General features: G+C 36.3%; 1 protein-coding gene across 8 annotated transcripts in view; it reads left to right on the top strand.

Annotated features, from left to right (window-relative positions):
- The window catches only part of CCSER1 (coiled-coil serine rich protein 1), an 845,607-nt gene that overhangs the window by 259,803 nt on the left and 569,320 nt on the right, over positions 1-16,484 (top strand). The window lies entirely within an intron of this gene.

Genomic DNA, 16,484 nt, shown 5'->3' with positions numbered 1-16,484 from the left:
CTAGTATATTATTGGGAGATTAGTAGTATGTAGAATAATTATTTCTTGCATATTACAGCATTTTATCTAATTTTTTATTAGTAGTCTTGGCCAAATTGGCCAAAAATGGAATTTCAAAGACAAAATCATAAAGCTCAGTGTAGCTATAAAAGGCATCATCAAAGAATGATTTAAACCTTGGCTACCAGTAAAGCTGTTCAGCGTTCATAGCTATAGTAAGAATAAGATTTAAAGTAATGACAATAGCATACCTATGAAGACAGTATGTTCATAACGTTATCATTATTGGTCATTCCCATTTCATTTTTACAATTTAAATTCTATTTCCAAATAAAAATTCCATTAAAAACTATTTTCTATTCTGGTTTTTTATAACAAATGAAGATGAAGATGTCAATATTTTAAGCACTTTAGAATCAAAAAGGTAGTATATTTTAAATAATTCATTTGAGGTATAGGTTTATTTTACTTATGTTTTTATTATACACCAAAAAAAAAAAAAAAAAAGAAAGAAAAAGACAAACCAATCCCCTTGCCATTGAGTCAATTCTGACTCATACACAGTGTGAGGTAAATATAAATGACACAATCTAGACTATTTCCTTAATTTTATGTGTAACCATTTAACTAACTGAAAAAAAAATAAGTAGATACTGTTAGAAGCCACATGTAGACAATATGGAGTCATCTGTAGTAAGATGACGAAGTGAAGAGAGACCATTTTCAGTAACTCATAGCCTTTTGGGCCTCTTTGACTCAGACAATTTATGTATAGCTTAATGCCTCTGAACCATTTTACTAGCATTGGTTTTACATTTTTGATATCTGAAATTTACTATTTAAAAAAAAAAATTTCCTAAACTGATGTACAATGAAACATACATATAAATGAGCGAAAACAAAACTTTTTTTTAAAATTTTGTTTTAACCTACAAGCATACAAAACCATATCTTTAAAGTGAAGCTCTTAGAAACAGGCAAACAATCAATATGGCAAGCTAAATAATATTCAGGCACACTGTATTAGAGCAATTATATGATATTGATAGAATTGCAAACTTAAAAAAAAGTGAGATAAAAATTAAAAAGGAATCATGGTAATTATCTAAGCTCTATAAAAGCAAAATGATGAGGGAAAGGAACATAGAATGGAATAAGCAAACAAATATCTAAAAACTGTGTTCTAGAAGTAATGATAAATATTTCATTTGGGAGACCAGAAGAAAATCCCACACAAAGAATATCTTGGTTATCTAATACTTGTGTAACACAAATAAATACCACAAGTTGTATTTATTTATTTTATCACCATTCTGGAGTCTACAAGTCCAAATCAGGAATTCAGCCATGTCAATTCCTTCTTTGTCAGTAGCCCCAGGCGTTCCTTGGCATTCCCTGGCTTATAGATGATCCTTACATGGTATCTTCCTTCCATTGTATTTATTCTAGTCTTTTTATAACTCAGAAGTGATTAGGTTTAGGATTTATCCTTTACTGGTATGATCTCATTAACATGGCAAAAGAGAAACTCTGTTGCCAAACAAAGATCACATTTCCAGGCACACAGGCCAGGAATTCAACACATATTTTGGGGGAGACACAATTCAGTCCATAGCAAGGAGTATGCATTTTAGTGTAGTGAGTAAGCACACATGATCCATAAGTCAAACATTCTAGGATTGAAAGCCAGTTCCAGTGTGATCTTGGGTGATCGACTTAATATTTCTGTGTTTTAAAAGTTTCATCATATAGAATATAAGGATAGAAATTTTTCTGGGATTTTTTTTTTTTTGTGAAAATTAATTGTGTCAATATATGAAAAGCACTTGGAACAGTTCCTGGTAGATAGTGCTCAGTAAGTACATTTTAGCTAATCATATTTTATCTTTAGAAAAACTTAAAAATTATAAAGAAGAAATTAACTAAAAAAGTAAGGCATCAAAGTTAAAAGAATGTATCAGAAGCAAATAGTCACCAATTACTTTAAAACAAAGATGAAAACGTAAGGGGCAAGGGAACTAGATTAGTGGAAACAGAACAACCAGAACAGAAATAATGAGGATGTTCATGTATAGTGAAGAATATAACCAATGTCAGTGAACAATTTGTGTAGAAGTTGTTGACTGGGATTCTAAACCGCCTTGTAAAAATTCACCAAAAACATATTAAACATTATTAAAAAAAACACACGCCAAACCAAAAAACCAAACCCAGTGCCATCGAGTCGATTCCGACTCATAGCTATCCTATAGGACAGAGTAGAACTGCCCCATAGAGTTTCCAAGGAGCACCTGGCGGATTCAAACTGCTGACCCTTTGGTTAGCAGCCATAGCACTTAACCACTAAGCCACCAGGGTTTCCAAAACATACACAGACATGAAAATAAGAAATTGGAAGTTATATAATGAAGCATATAACATGAGAAAAAATAAAAGAGCAATGTCTTTGTAGGACCATTACTTAAACATAACAATGAGCAGAGGTTATGGCTGTAAACTGAGTCAGCATCAGAGATGAAAGGTTTGATAGTCCCACTGAATGCAGAGGGAAAAAAGGAGCTACTAGATGGGAAGCAGCATTCAAAATGAGCATGATTGGGGCCTTGAAATTAATGCATCTGAAAAAAAAAAAAAAAAACTTCAAGTATTTACTAATATAAAAAGTTATTGAAATAAAGGAGAAAATAAATGAGTATATTGAAAGGACACACAATATTTTAGAAAATTTTATACCAAATGATTAACAGACATTGCCTGTAAAGTTTCTGAAATTCAAGGAGGAATGGATTCTACAAGCCTTCAGGCATAAGATTCAGATTACTCTCAGAGGGGAAAAAATCCTGATAGTACTCAGACTTCTACACAACAGCATACAATGTCGCAAGACAATGAATTGATAGGTGTGAAGTTCTGAGAATCAGAAAATATGATCTGAAAGTTTATAGACATCTAGATGTCACTCAAATAGAAGTAATCGAAGTGTTCAAACAGGCAAATATCCAGGCAAGATGACATGCATGCCATGAAGACCCATGAGAGAACAAACCAAAAATAAATAAAATCCCGTCAACCAAGACGAATACATTTAAGAAGAATATTATTATACTCTTTCAGTACCTTGAGAATGATCTGGTGTAATGACAACCTTTCCAGTTTTTTTTTTCTTTAATTAGATGAAAATTAAAATATATACTGGCACCATCTTTTTATGTTATTATTTTTTTTCTTTTATAATAGAAATTTTACCTAACACAATTATTTATAAAACCTTAATTGAAATAACACAGCAAATATTTGTGTCCTTGTTTTTTTTTTTTCCAAAAAATGTAATTGATATTGTATGCAAGGTTATTGGAGCCATCTAGCATAGACATCTTGCCATCACAATGACCTGTGAATTGGCTTGGCTGTTCTGCCTGGCAAGGCAGATGCCTTCATCTTTCCTCGTGATTTCACATTGGTCTTTCCATAGGTGTAGTTTCTGTGCAAATGTCAATCTTTACAAATTAAGGAGTGTGATTTTTAATTAAATTTGCAGGAAGTGCAGGATAACTTTCTAGAACTTCTAAACCTGATCTCAGAATACTTAAATATTACATAGATTTTCAGTTTCTCACAGAAAATTAACTATAAACAGTAGGTCATGTTGTCACATTGTGCAGCTACAGGCTCAAGAAGAGGTTATAGTGATCTTGCATTAAAAGTAAATGAATTTACGTATTTCATATGCTTTTGTTCATCTACATTTCTGAATTTTAAGAGTAAAATTGAACATTATTCACAATTTAGGTTGTTTTGTCTATCTACTATGGGACATTTTGTAATAAAAGCCACAAGGTTTGTATTTTCTAGCCCATTACACAGTCTTCTAAGAAAGTCCGTTTTAAATGATCCTTTTCAAAGGATAAAGGCTTTTCAGATTTTGTTCTCGTATGAAAGACATTCAGAAGCTTTGCTTTATGCACAAAGCATTTTATCCATGGTTACAAAGGATTCTATAGGTTTAAAGCTCCTATTTTTCATTGTTGTTTTTTATTATATATTTCCTTTCCCCTTTGAAGTACATGGCTTTGCAGGAGGTAGAATATTTAAGTTTGACTGTGAATTATTCAGATAGGTTTCTCATAATTAACATCAGCTTAAATTGCTTAACGTTTCTCTTTTAGTGATTCTTAGATTTTTTAATGCAGCTTATAATTCCACATTCCTTAGCTGGCTACAAACTTGATGAATTAGCAGCTATAAGCTATTGCAGGAGACAAATTCAGACCTTGCCTATAAATAACTATCTAGTTTTAAACTGACTTTCTAGCAACATATAAGGTACAGCCGCATATAGTGGTTTGTGGTATGTGATCATTTTTTTCAACTTTTGAGGGAGATGGTGGAGCACATGAATTCAATTAATCATTGGAATCCACTCAATGACCAAGGGTTTGGACCTGCATCATTCTCACAATCATTATGCTTGAGCCCACTGTTGCAGCCACTGTGTCAATCGATCTTGTTGAAGGTCTTCCTCTTTTTCACTGACTCACTAGTAAGCATGATGTCCTTCTCCAGGGACTGATTCTTCCTCATAACATGTGCAAAGTATGTGAGACGAAGTCTCAACATCCTTGCTTCTAAGGAATATTCTGGCTATACTTCTTCCAAGACAGATTTGTTCAATATTCTTCACCAACACTGTAATTCAAAGGCATCAATTCTTTGGTCTTCCTTATTCATCATCCAGCTTTTGCATGCATGTGAAGCAATTGAAAACACCATGGCTTGAGTCAGGTACACCTTAGTATTTAAGGTGACATCTTTGCTTTTTAACACTTTAAAGAGGTCCTTTGCAGCAGATTTTCCCAATGCAATGCCTCTTTTGATTTCTTGACTGGTGTTTCCGTGGGTGTTGACTGTGGATCCAAGTAAAATGAAATCCTTGACAACTTCAATCTTTTCTCCGTTTATCGTGATGTTGCTTACTGAGCCAGTTGTGAAGATTTTTGTTCTCTTTATGTTGAGGTGTAATCCGTACTGAAGATATTTTATTGAGGACAATTTAATACTTTTATGGGAGAAAATTCTGCATAGATCTCTACATTTCTGCATGTTCTGTGAGCTGAGTCACTGACTGTCTTTGTTATGGACTGTCTTTTCAAAGATATTTGTATAGAACACACCCTTAGAAGATATATTGCATCTCTCTGGAGCAAAGAGCAGGCAAGTTTATTACTCATTATGAAATAAAATTCACTTTTCTAAGAGCAAAGTTCCTCTCCTTAAAGGCAACCCACTACATGTGCTATGTCACCTGGCTCTCCTTGCATTTCCCTGTGAGAATTGGGGATAAGAACTGAAATAAGAAAATGCTGATCCTGTGGATAATGCTACTGCTGTGAGTAATAAAGTCCTTTGTCTCTGACCAATGAGTCTTATGTCTTCTGCCATCTAAGAAACTGTGGCATGATAAACAGTTTGCAAGTAAAGTAAAGCAAAGAGTATAATTTCAGACTTTTCACAGTTCTTGACAGTTTAAGCTATGAGGTGGGCATACTGACCAACACATGGCTTTCTAGAAGAGGAAGGATGAGGGCCTTGTGGTTCAATTAACAGGATTTGAGGAAAGTCTGTGAAACTAATAGTAAACATGTTAACCAGATTGTCTGGTCAACCAGGCAATAAGTGGTCTTCCACTTTGTTGCCTGCTAATAAATAGAAATCTGAGAAGTGGTTACAGATCAGGTAAAGGTAAGTAGGTTTAAAAAGAAGCCCCCAAAGAGTGTTGAGTTTGTTACAAATTCTCCTCTTGGCATGGAGATTTCCTTGACAATCTGGTTGTTAGTCTCAGGCCCAACCCAGAGAGAAATTAGGCAGCTATGGATGGCCTCAGCCTGAGCATCCCTTGATAAGCCTACTTGCCAATATGTGTAAGAACATTTTTGTCCTGGGAGGCTGTCCTTGACTGCAACTCCATTCAGAAACTGTACCAAGTCTGGTGTGCAGTGGGTAGCTTTTCCCCATCGGGTGTACAGATAAAGCCTTTGTATTTACCTATGAGTGGGCTCAAAAGATCACACATAGGATTTTGGCCAGGAGCCAGACTTCTCATAGTCTACCAGTCTTAAATGTATTTGGGTATGGTGATAAAAGGTCTCAGAGTATTTTTGTAGTGGGTCCTGGTGGCAATAGGGTGCTTTCACTCTTTCAGGAAGATTTCTGAAACAGACTACTATGCTAAACCATAGATGAAACGTGTACTAATATTCAGGGGTATATCATCTGGATTGGATTTGCAATGCTGATGAAATTTATCCACTGGAGAATGAGAAATGATGCTAGAAGTTCTAAATAAAAATTTGTGCAGTCAGTCCTAATTTAAGACTTATGGAGAATTTAAGAGATATTACAACAATGGGAAGGTACGTGTTCTGGATTAAGGTGGTCTTCCTAAAAATCTGCTGCTGTGAGAGTCAAGCCCATCAATCAAAATGAGAACACCCATGGCCTCAGCAGGAAAGTGAAGTGGATATGACTGCTAAGTCAATGTGTTCTTAAATCTTAAGTAGATGGTGTCAGTAATGATGACCTTTCCACTCAAGAATGTGTTTTAGAAGTTTGCTTAAGTGAACTGCAAGCCATTGCCACACAACTCTAAATCGAAAGTAAGTGTGGAGCCTTGTTTGATAGCACAGAACTTTGACATAACCTAAACAGCTCTAAGGAGAAAGATAATTATTGATAAGGCTGTAGTTTCCCTCTTCCCAAGGGAGAACAAAGATATACTTACCCATTTGAGTATGTAGAGGAACTTCTGGGAGCGAAGGGACTCTACTTTTTGTTGTTTTATTGATACAGACATCTAAATCACCATCCTACTCAGAACCATATGGGGATAGGGCACCAAAATTAAACTGGTGGGATTTGGGCAAGTTTCACAGCAGAGAAAAGAGGATAAAGTGACCTTGTTGGTAGTATTCTTTGGGCCAATTCAATGTACTGTTTTGTTGGTGTCTCTTCTGAATATAAAGTAGGAAATAATATGTTACGTGCTTGTGCTTTCCTGTCCCATATGTGCCAGAGAAGAGTATCCCGATCAGGGAAAGTCACTTGTAATGAACTTCAATACTTTTGGAACCCCGTGACCTAATGACACCTTTAAGCTACAAGTCTCTGTTACTGATGATTTTGTCAGTTTACATCTCTAGTAAATGGAGGCTATCTCCACCTATTGGGTGCCTCTTAGGGATTTAGAGTTGTTGCTTTCCTGATATGACCACTGTATGCCACTATATGACCACTTTTGAAAAGTAGCTGCTAGCTTACTATTAGGCACCTGTAGAAACTTAATGTCTGATCCATGGAGGCTTTTTGACTCTCTTGCCTGATATTCACATTCTGGGGTGTGTTAAAACTTAATGACCAACTAGGTGGGAATGACCTAATAAGCCTTGCTTGTCAAATGTTAATTGTGTATTTAAGAACAGACATGGTATGAACCCACTGACACCTGAGCTTTAAATGAAAGAATGACAACTATCTGAAGCAAATTTGCTGGCTCAGTAGTGCCTTTGATTCATTAAAGGTTTGATTCAATAAAGGTTTCTTTAAATTCCTGGGTCTGAGTCACTAATGATTAGGCAAAGTTGAAACCCGATAATGTCTGCTGTGCTACTGAAGCTGTAGACACTCTGAACCAAAGCTACGCAAACCCAAAAATAGACATGATTGCTCCACGCAGTGTGCGGAGATCAAGACCATTCTCATAGCTCTTGCCAGTACTTCTTTTGATGGACATTGTTAGATTTTTCTTGGCCGTTTGGAAGCTTCATGTGGTCTAACTGTTCGGAATGTCACTTGGAAAACTAAAGACTGGCAAATTAAACACTCATCTTTTCGGGTCCATGAAGAGTGGAAATAAATTACAGCTGCTGTTTGAATCATCTATGTTACTCATGTGGACATTCATGTAAAGGCTCATTCTCTGATAAAACCAAATGGAATCAAGCTACTGATCCAGTCTTCACTGCCCACATTGCCATTCTTTCTGTCTGAATCCAGCATCATACCAGATATGGCAGCATATCCACTGTTGTTGACTGGGCATAGGTAAGGAACCCAATGTTTCTCATGCAAAGACTATCACTGCATGCAAGACTTAAACGACATCTGACAAAGTTGATGTGTCTTTCCTGCATGGTGAGGATGGCCCTGTTACACAGAGCGTTGCACTCCACTCTTGGCACATTGACTACATTGGACCTCTCAGGGCACTGGGATGTCTTACTGCAGTTGACATTTTTTCAGATTACATTGGTACTTGTTCCAGATTAATCAACTAAATATGGTTATAACTTTATGGCCCTTAAAAGTAATCTTTGTTATGTATCTGACTGTCCAATTCCAACATTTGCATGTTTCACTAGTCTTACAATAGCACTCTTTTTATTACAAAAGTTAAGATACTCACTGGAACTTCCATACTTCCTACCATCCACAAGTATTTGTTATTGTCGGTCATTAGAATAGCCTCCTCAAAAATCAATTAAAAAATAGCCCTGACTCTATATCCTTAGCTTTTCCTGGTCAAAAAAAGAAAAAAAAAAAAATTAGATAAATAACTTTATAAGGCAATGGCTCTGACTCTATATCTTTAGCTTTTCCTGGTCAAAAAAAGAAAGAAAGAAAAAAAAAATTATGGTCATTGAATACAGTTGTCCCCAAAAAGGGATTGTCTTCTCTCAGTCACTTTCAACCAAAGGGTTAGGAGTTAAATAGACTTCTTTTGAAAATCTGGGATTTTAGCTCACTGTTAACTGAAGATGGAGCCCTGGTGGCCCCGTGGTTAAGAATTCAGCTGCTAACCAAGAGATCAGTAGTTTAAATCCACCAGTCACTCCTTGGAAATCCTATGGGGCAGTTCTGCTCTGTCCTGTAGGGTTGGTACAAGTCAGAATCAACTGGACGGCAGTGGGTTGTTTGGTTTATTAACTAAAGAAGCATGATGCTTCTTTCTTTCCTTCAATGGCAATCTAATTTAGCCTGGTTGGTCCGCCCCTTGGATAGCATCCCAGTAAATATGTGGCCTAGAGAATTCAAACTCAGTGTTAGTTCATCCACCTGGATTCTTCTGTTGGAATGGCATGTCCCATGGCAGTACACTGATGAACCAAGTGGGGGATACAATGGGTCTCTGTAGGTTTTAAAAGAGAATGCTTTTTCCTCTTGCAACTGTTCCTTCCAGATGAGAGACCAAGGTGCAACTATTAGTTGACTATAGAAAAGATGAAATACAGCTACTAGAAGGTAATATGTTAATTTTATTGTGTAAGTGGGAGAGTAACAACTTCAGAGCCTGAGGGGCCTGGAGGAGGGGAGACATTAATGATCTGTGATGGGTCTGCTGTGCCCCACCAGATGGCTCTAACCGTGATTTTATCACCATTCCTTTAACCTTACTGAGAAGCCTATTGGATACAGCAGGGATGGCCCCACCTTCTCTATCTCCCATGCAGAAAAACTGCACAAATCTCTGGATGTCTTTCACACCATGATTCCTGTAGCTGTCACTCTCTTATTTTGTAGAGCAGGACAAGTGTCACCTGGTTGGTGGCATGGACATTGTGACAGGCTGGACTGATTTAACCTGAGGCAGTCCTGCCAAAAACAAGGACTAGATGCAATTTTTCAGAATTAACTGGGAACTCTAAGGCTTACCAGTCAGCTGGGAGTCCACATCGGAGACACTGTCAATCTTTGCCCCACATTTGGGGAGAAGCAACAATTTTAAAACCTTTTCCTTTCCAGGGGAACTGTATGTGGCCCTCAGATGGTACTTTTTGTGTGGAATTCAGGGATTATTTTGCCTCCCTTCTGCAAACACAATGGCATGTACCTTAGGGATGGTCACGATTGACCTTCAAGTATATAAGGAAACACCACCAGAGATCATTTAGCTATCAGATGCCTGTGAAAATCTCTTCAAAATTAGACTTTCTGCAGTTACTCAGGGGAGTTTTCTGGATGAATAAGTGACTGATTATTAATGCTTACCATTTGGGCAGTTGTCCCTACAATGAAGGTTATCAAATTTGAAAAGGTAATGCCAAATTTGATCCCCACTTCAGCTGAGGTGATCAATGACACTATTTTGGCTCTTTAAGGTATTGAAGTCAGTCTGAACTCACTTGCCAGGGTAGTTATATGTGGAAATTTCTAACATTTCTTACTGTACCTGGATTGGAAATCCTGGTGGCATAGTGGTTAAGACCAGGCACTCCTTGGAAACTCTATGGGGGCAGTTCTTCTCTGTCCTACGGGGTTGCTATGAGTCAGAATCGACTCGATGGCAATGGTGTTTTTTTTTTTTTTTTTTTTTTTGGTACCTGGATTAATGTCTTGAGTCAAGTGGAAAACTGGCTTTCTAAGGCATATCTTGCTGGATTGTTGGATTTTATCAGCTGGCTGGGTATGGAGCCCTGGGACCATAGTTGAATTCAGTACTGTAGATCAGCCTTACCTCGCTGCTTGTTAGTAAAGTAGCCTTAACTAAATGCTGTATGGGACAAATTGAATACCCCATCAGGTGGGTTAATCAGAGTGAATGGCATAGTGGTAAAAAAAAAAAAAAAAAAAATAGTCATGGGAAAACCTTCCGTAAATTAAGAAACTAGGGAAGGGCTGGATATTATTAAGATAAAATTTTCAGGAATCTCTCATGTTTCTGCACCTCTTGCAAGCAGAGCCCTGACTGCCTTTGTGCCAGACTATTTTTTTCAAGGATGTTTGTATAGTGATCATTCTTGGAAGGTAGATACAATGCCTCCCTCTGAAGCAAAGGGCAGGTATGCTTACTGCCCATAATCAGAGATTTTGCATTCTACCTCCATCTACCATACAGGGTTCCTCTCCTGTAACACAACCTAGTGCACATGTAGACATCACTGGGCTCTCCTTGTGTTACCCTGTGGGAATCAGGGTTCAGGGAACTGGCATCCCCCTACCCACTCCCCTCCACCCCCCCAAAAATGCTGACACTTTGGCTATTGCTGTTGGTGTAACAAAGTTCTTTGTGTCTGACCCAGGAGCCTTATGTCTTTTTCTAGCATCCACATAACTGTAGTAGGCCAACTTGTTAGCTGGAAAATAAGGTAAAATCTTAGACACTTCACATGTATTTTTTCAGAGACACTGTATGTTTGAAATTCATAAAATCATATTAATATGTTGTGAAGTTAATTGTCAGAGAAGGAAGTATATCCCACCAACATCTATGATTGGGTTTGTTAAAATCTATGATTAAGTAATGAAATCTCATTTATACTGAAATTTAGCTCCATATAATTCTTTGCTATCCCAAATCTGAACATGTGCCACTATCAGTCAACACTCCCTAGCACTGGCATAATTTGGTAGCAGTGCTAGATGAATTGTTTGTAATCTATGTGACAGAATCCTAAGTCATTCTGTTGAAAAATGCATTATACCAGAGACATGTAAATACAAAAGAGCAGTGGTCTCCAAGGAAGATATCAGTAGCACATTGAAAACTTTTAATTTGTTGAAGAATTAACATCTGAGAGATGAAACTAACCCAAATAACCAGGAAATACGTAAGTAGTAAATACTGCTAACATTTTAATAATAGAACTTAACATTAACCAACTTGTAAATACCATGTTCTACTAAGGTGTAGGAAACCCAGTGTAACCAATATAACATTTCCTGATAAATCTGATTGTAACCAAAGTGAATGTTTACCGAGATTAACAAATAATAATTGGAAAAAGATAATTAGGGAAATTAACTGTGGATGGAAAATTTCCATAGAAAATATTTATCTGTAATTTTTTAAACTCTAAACAATTTGTTTTTTATCATGAAAACAAGACAAATTATAGGAACAGTACTATAGTTTTTTGTTTTTATGTGTGTGCCACTAGCTTTTGTTTCTTCTCTGATTTCCCCCAGTCATTTAGTTCTTATTCCTTCCTATAAATTATATCATTCATTCATTCATTTACTCACTCATTCTTTGATTTGGCAAATATTTGTTGAACATCTGTTATTTATTGAGGAATACTGTTCAGGTCTTTACATGATGGTTTAGAATTTATTAATTTCAGCTTTCTAGAAAATTTTAGATATGCTGGCACTGAGAGAGAAAAAACCTGAGCCTTGAAGAGGGTAAGTGATCCAAAGCTAGGCTACACAGTCAAAATTAGAATTTCACAACAAACTGTGTTTCTCTCCACTATACTCTGGTCATGTTTGGTAGTTAATAGAATGAAGTAAAAGATTGCTAATTGCAATACAGAATTAATCTTTATATTTTTATTGACTTTTTAAAGACTGGATCTGACCAAAATAGCAATGAGTACGTACCTAAGCTTGTTTAACACTCAATTCTGTGCTATCTCAAATATGCGTAAGAAAATGTATTTGTTTTCAGCTGACGATAAGATAAAGAGAAATATTCTACTCTTGTAAATTGGAAACTCATTTCAGATGTATTTCTCTAAGTTATTACCAACCTAAAACCAGTTGCAGTTAGTTGACTCAAACTCGTGGAGACCCCATGGGTGTCACAGCAGAACTGTGTGTCCCGTAGGGGTTTCAAGGGATGATTTTTAAGCCTTTATGCTAAGATGCCTCTGGGTGGACTTGAATCTCCAATCTTTTGTTTAGCAGCCAAGAACATTAACTGTTTATGCCATCCACCCACCCACTGCCATCAAGTCGATTCCAACTCATAGCAACCCTATAGAACAGAGTAGAACTGCCCCATAGGGTTTCAAGGCTGTAAATCTTTGTGGAAGCAGACTGCCACATCTTTCTCTCACAGAGCAGCTGGTGGGTTCAAGCCACTGACCTCTTGGTTAGTAGCTGAGTGCTTACACCATCCAGTTGATTTTAATGCAATAAAAGAAAAAGCAAACCTGTTGCCGTCAAGTCAATTCTGACTCATAGTGACTCGTAATGCAGTAAACATGAATTCTTGTCTCAACGAATTTATATTCTTAAAGTTTGCCTACAAGGAAGAATAATTTTTTCTGTAATTTAAATATATAAAAATATAGCTCTTGCCAGCCGCATGCCTGTGTTTATGGACATCATTTAAGATATACAAAGTTAAGGGAAAAAAAAAAGAGTCCTTAAGATTTGAAACATACTACACCTTTTCTTCACTTATCGACTGTCTCGTTATCTGACATTTCACATTGACAACAACAGTAAACAATCTACTATCCAAAGAATTTGCTCATTAACAACATACATCTGGCAGCAATGAATGTCAAGGTGTGAGGCGAGAGTAACACTGGCTGTGATGGTTAAGGTTATGTGTCAACTTGGCTGGGCCATGATTCTCAGTGGTTTGACAGTTACGGAATGATGTAATTTGGCACTTATGTAATGATGTAATCATTCTCCCTTTTGTCATCTGATGTGGTCATTCTCTATTTTGTATAACACCAATTTCACATAACAACCTGGTCTTTGGAATCTAACCATCTCGATAAGTGAGGAGAGGCTGTATAAAATCCTCTAAAGATGTTGAACAAAAAGTATATGTCCATTGTGACAGTCAATAATGCATAAAAATAAATAGAAGCCTGCTGAAAAATTGGAGCACAAGACTATGTACAGTCCATTCTAGGAGTGTAATTAATGGAAATTTTAGAACTTAAAGATAAAATTGGAATAAGGTCACATGAATAAGAGAAAAACTGAATGAGAATTTGTTAGGATAGAGCTGGGTAAGAAATAAACCATGAAAAATCTCAGTAGCTTAACATAAAACAAATTTATTTCCTGCTCATACAAGATCAAATGCATGTCCTGGAACTCTCCAGGGCAGCTCTTATTCATGCAGTAATGCTGAGAGGCAGGCTTTCTCCATTTTGTACTTTTGTCATCTTTATGTATGGATTTCCTGGGTTATCTCAGCAGAGGGAGAAAGTGTCGGAGGCATATTTAGGATGATTTCAAGGCCAAAACCCAGTCATATGGCCCTAACATAAGTCCAAAGGAATCAAGAATGTGTAAGTTAATGTCCATTTGTAAGAAAAAGTTGAAGATTTGGGACCATGAAACAAAAATAATCTTTCCTCTTAAGTCAAATAACAATAGAAAACACATTCTGAGAAATTTGTCGAGTCTCTTAGGGTTCAGGGATTGAAATACTTTCCCACATGATCAACAGCATCATAAAAATAAAACATTTTGAATATAGAAGGAGAAAAAATGGTATATCACAAAGGAGCCATTTTCCTGAAACGGTGAGGCAGGACCGTGATAATAAAGTTTAAGTTTATGAAATAGAAAACTATGAAATAAAGCAATGGCAATTTAACTCTCTAAGGACATTGGGAGATAAATATGGTATGGTGTAAGGAGTGGGAGATAGTATCTGCATTACAGTAAAAACACTGGTAGTTGTGATAAGCATTCTGAATGTCTTAAGAAGTGGTTATTTTTTTTTAACGTACACACGTATGATCTAGCTGAAATGGGAAAATGCTCAAAATGGACTCCCTTCTCCTTATGAAAATAAATAAAAATTTAATAAATCTTCAGGTATGTCTTAATACGGTTTTCTTGAAGAGCAAAATCAGTGAAGTGTGTGTATATATTTTATATATATAATAAATTTATATATCTATAAATTTTTTATATATCTATATAATATATAGAGAGAAATTTACTTGAAGGAAGTGGCTCACACAACTGTGGGAGCTGGCAAGTCAGGCAGCAGGCTGGAGGCTTCTGGCAGGCTGAAGGCTCCTGCTGGTTCATGCGGTTGTAAGGGCTGACGAATTCAAAATATGCCGCAGACTGAAAACTGGCGTCCCAAGAACCAGAGGTCAAGCAATAAGGAAAAAGTACAGGATCGAAAGAGAGCGAATTTTGCCTGAGCATCTGTTTATATCACTAATACAGACAACACCCCTGAGGAAACTCCTCTTCCAACTGATTGGCTGTTCACATCTGATCACAAAATGGGAGGTTATTCTGTAGTTTCTGTCAAACCACTGAGAATCATAGCCTAGCCAAGTAGGCACATAGTATTTACTATCACAAGGTACCTATTTTGGTAAGTGTAAAAAGCTATTATTTTAATTGCTTTTATAATTATCTTTTCCTATGTTCAAGGCACTTGTAATGATATTATTATTAGTATTGTTAGTGTCTTCATATACGTTTATGTTCATATGTTTGCCCGTTCAACATCAATATAAATTGTGTTTGCCACCCAAAATACATTTAAAATATTTAACTTTCATATCTATTCACATTAGTTATTCCAATATTCTATTTTGGAATGTCATTTTACATGTGATTTTCTTATATTTTCTGAAAATATTTCAACTAATTATCAGATTTCCATTATCTGGATCCAGTCATGTGAGAAGTTGTCATTGTCCTTGCCCTACAAATTTTATGCCCTTAAAACCATTCCCAATCTCTTCAATTTATAGGTGAGAACTAGAGTTTCATTTACGATGTAGTGAGCTCCTTAGGGGCTTAGTTAGTTGCCTTCCAGTTGGCTCCAACTCATGGTGACCTTATGTAACAGAACAAAATGTTGCCTGGTCCTGCGCCATTTTCATGATCCTGGATATGTTTGAATCCATTTGTAGCCGCCATGTCAATCCATCCCATTGAGGTTTCCCTCATTTTCTCTGACCCTTTTCTAAACTTGATACCCTAAGTAAGCCAGCCAGAATTTCATCATCTGTCTTCTAAGGAGCACTCTGGTTATACTTTTTTCTGAAACTAATTTGTTGGTTCTTCTGTCAGTTCATGTTATATTCAATATTCTTTGCCAGCATCACAGTTTGAATGTGTCAGTTCTTCTGTTTTCCTCTTTCATGGCCAATATTCCCATGCATATAAGGTGATTGAAAAGGATACATATTTGTATCTGTATCTAGATCTAAAATTCAGAATTTTTATAGTTCAGTTACTTTTAGTAAAAACTGTTGTGAATGGCTGTATAAGATACATTCCAATTTTCTCTTTAATTTTGCATGTGATTTGGATAAAAGAAAACCATTTGTCTAAATTTCGTATTGATCTGACCACATGGCTAAATTCCTTTGGAAATCTTTATATCAAAGAGGTAAATTAGCAGACCTGCCAAACTAAAGAAATGAACCAGTTATATCCTAGCTTGACTCTCATTTCCTACAATTACATTTTGTGCTTCGTACCTAATATTTTCTTGTTCTCAACATTTTAGATGAAGTTAAAATTGATTTTGACATATATATGTTACATATATTTATTTTGTGACTATATAATATATTGGAAACTGTGGTGGCGTAGTGGCTAAGAGCTGTGGCTGCTAACCAAAAGGTTGGCAGTTCGAATCTACCAGTCGCTCCTTAAAAACCCTATGGGGCAGTTCCACTCTGTTCTCTCGGGTTACTATGAGTTGGAATCAACTCGACAGCAGCAGGTTTGGTTTTTTTTGTGTATAATATAATGGAGCT

This window comes from Loxodonta africana, chromosome 5 (genome assembly GCF_030014295.1).
Source record: "Loxodonta africana isolate mLoxAfr1 chromosome 5, mLoxAfr1.hap2, whole genome shotgun sequence".
In the NCBI taxonomy this organism is placed as follows: domain Eukaryota; kingdom Metazoa; phylum Chordata; class Mammalia; order Proboscidea; family Elephantidae; genus Loxodonta; species Loxodonta africana.
This window is presented reverse-complemented; position numbering and strand designations above follow the sequence as displayed.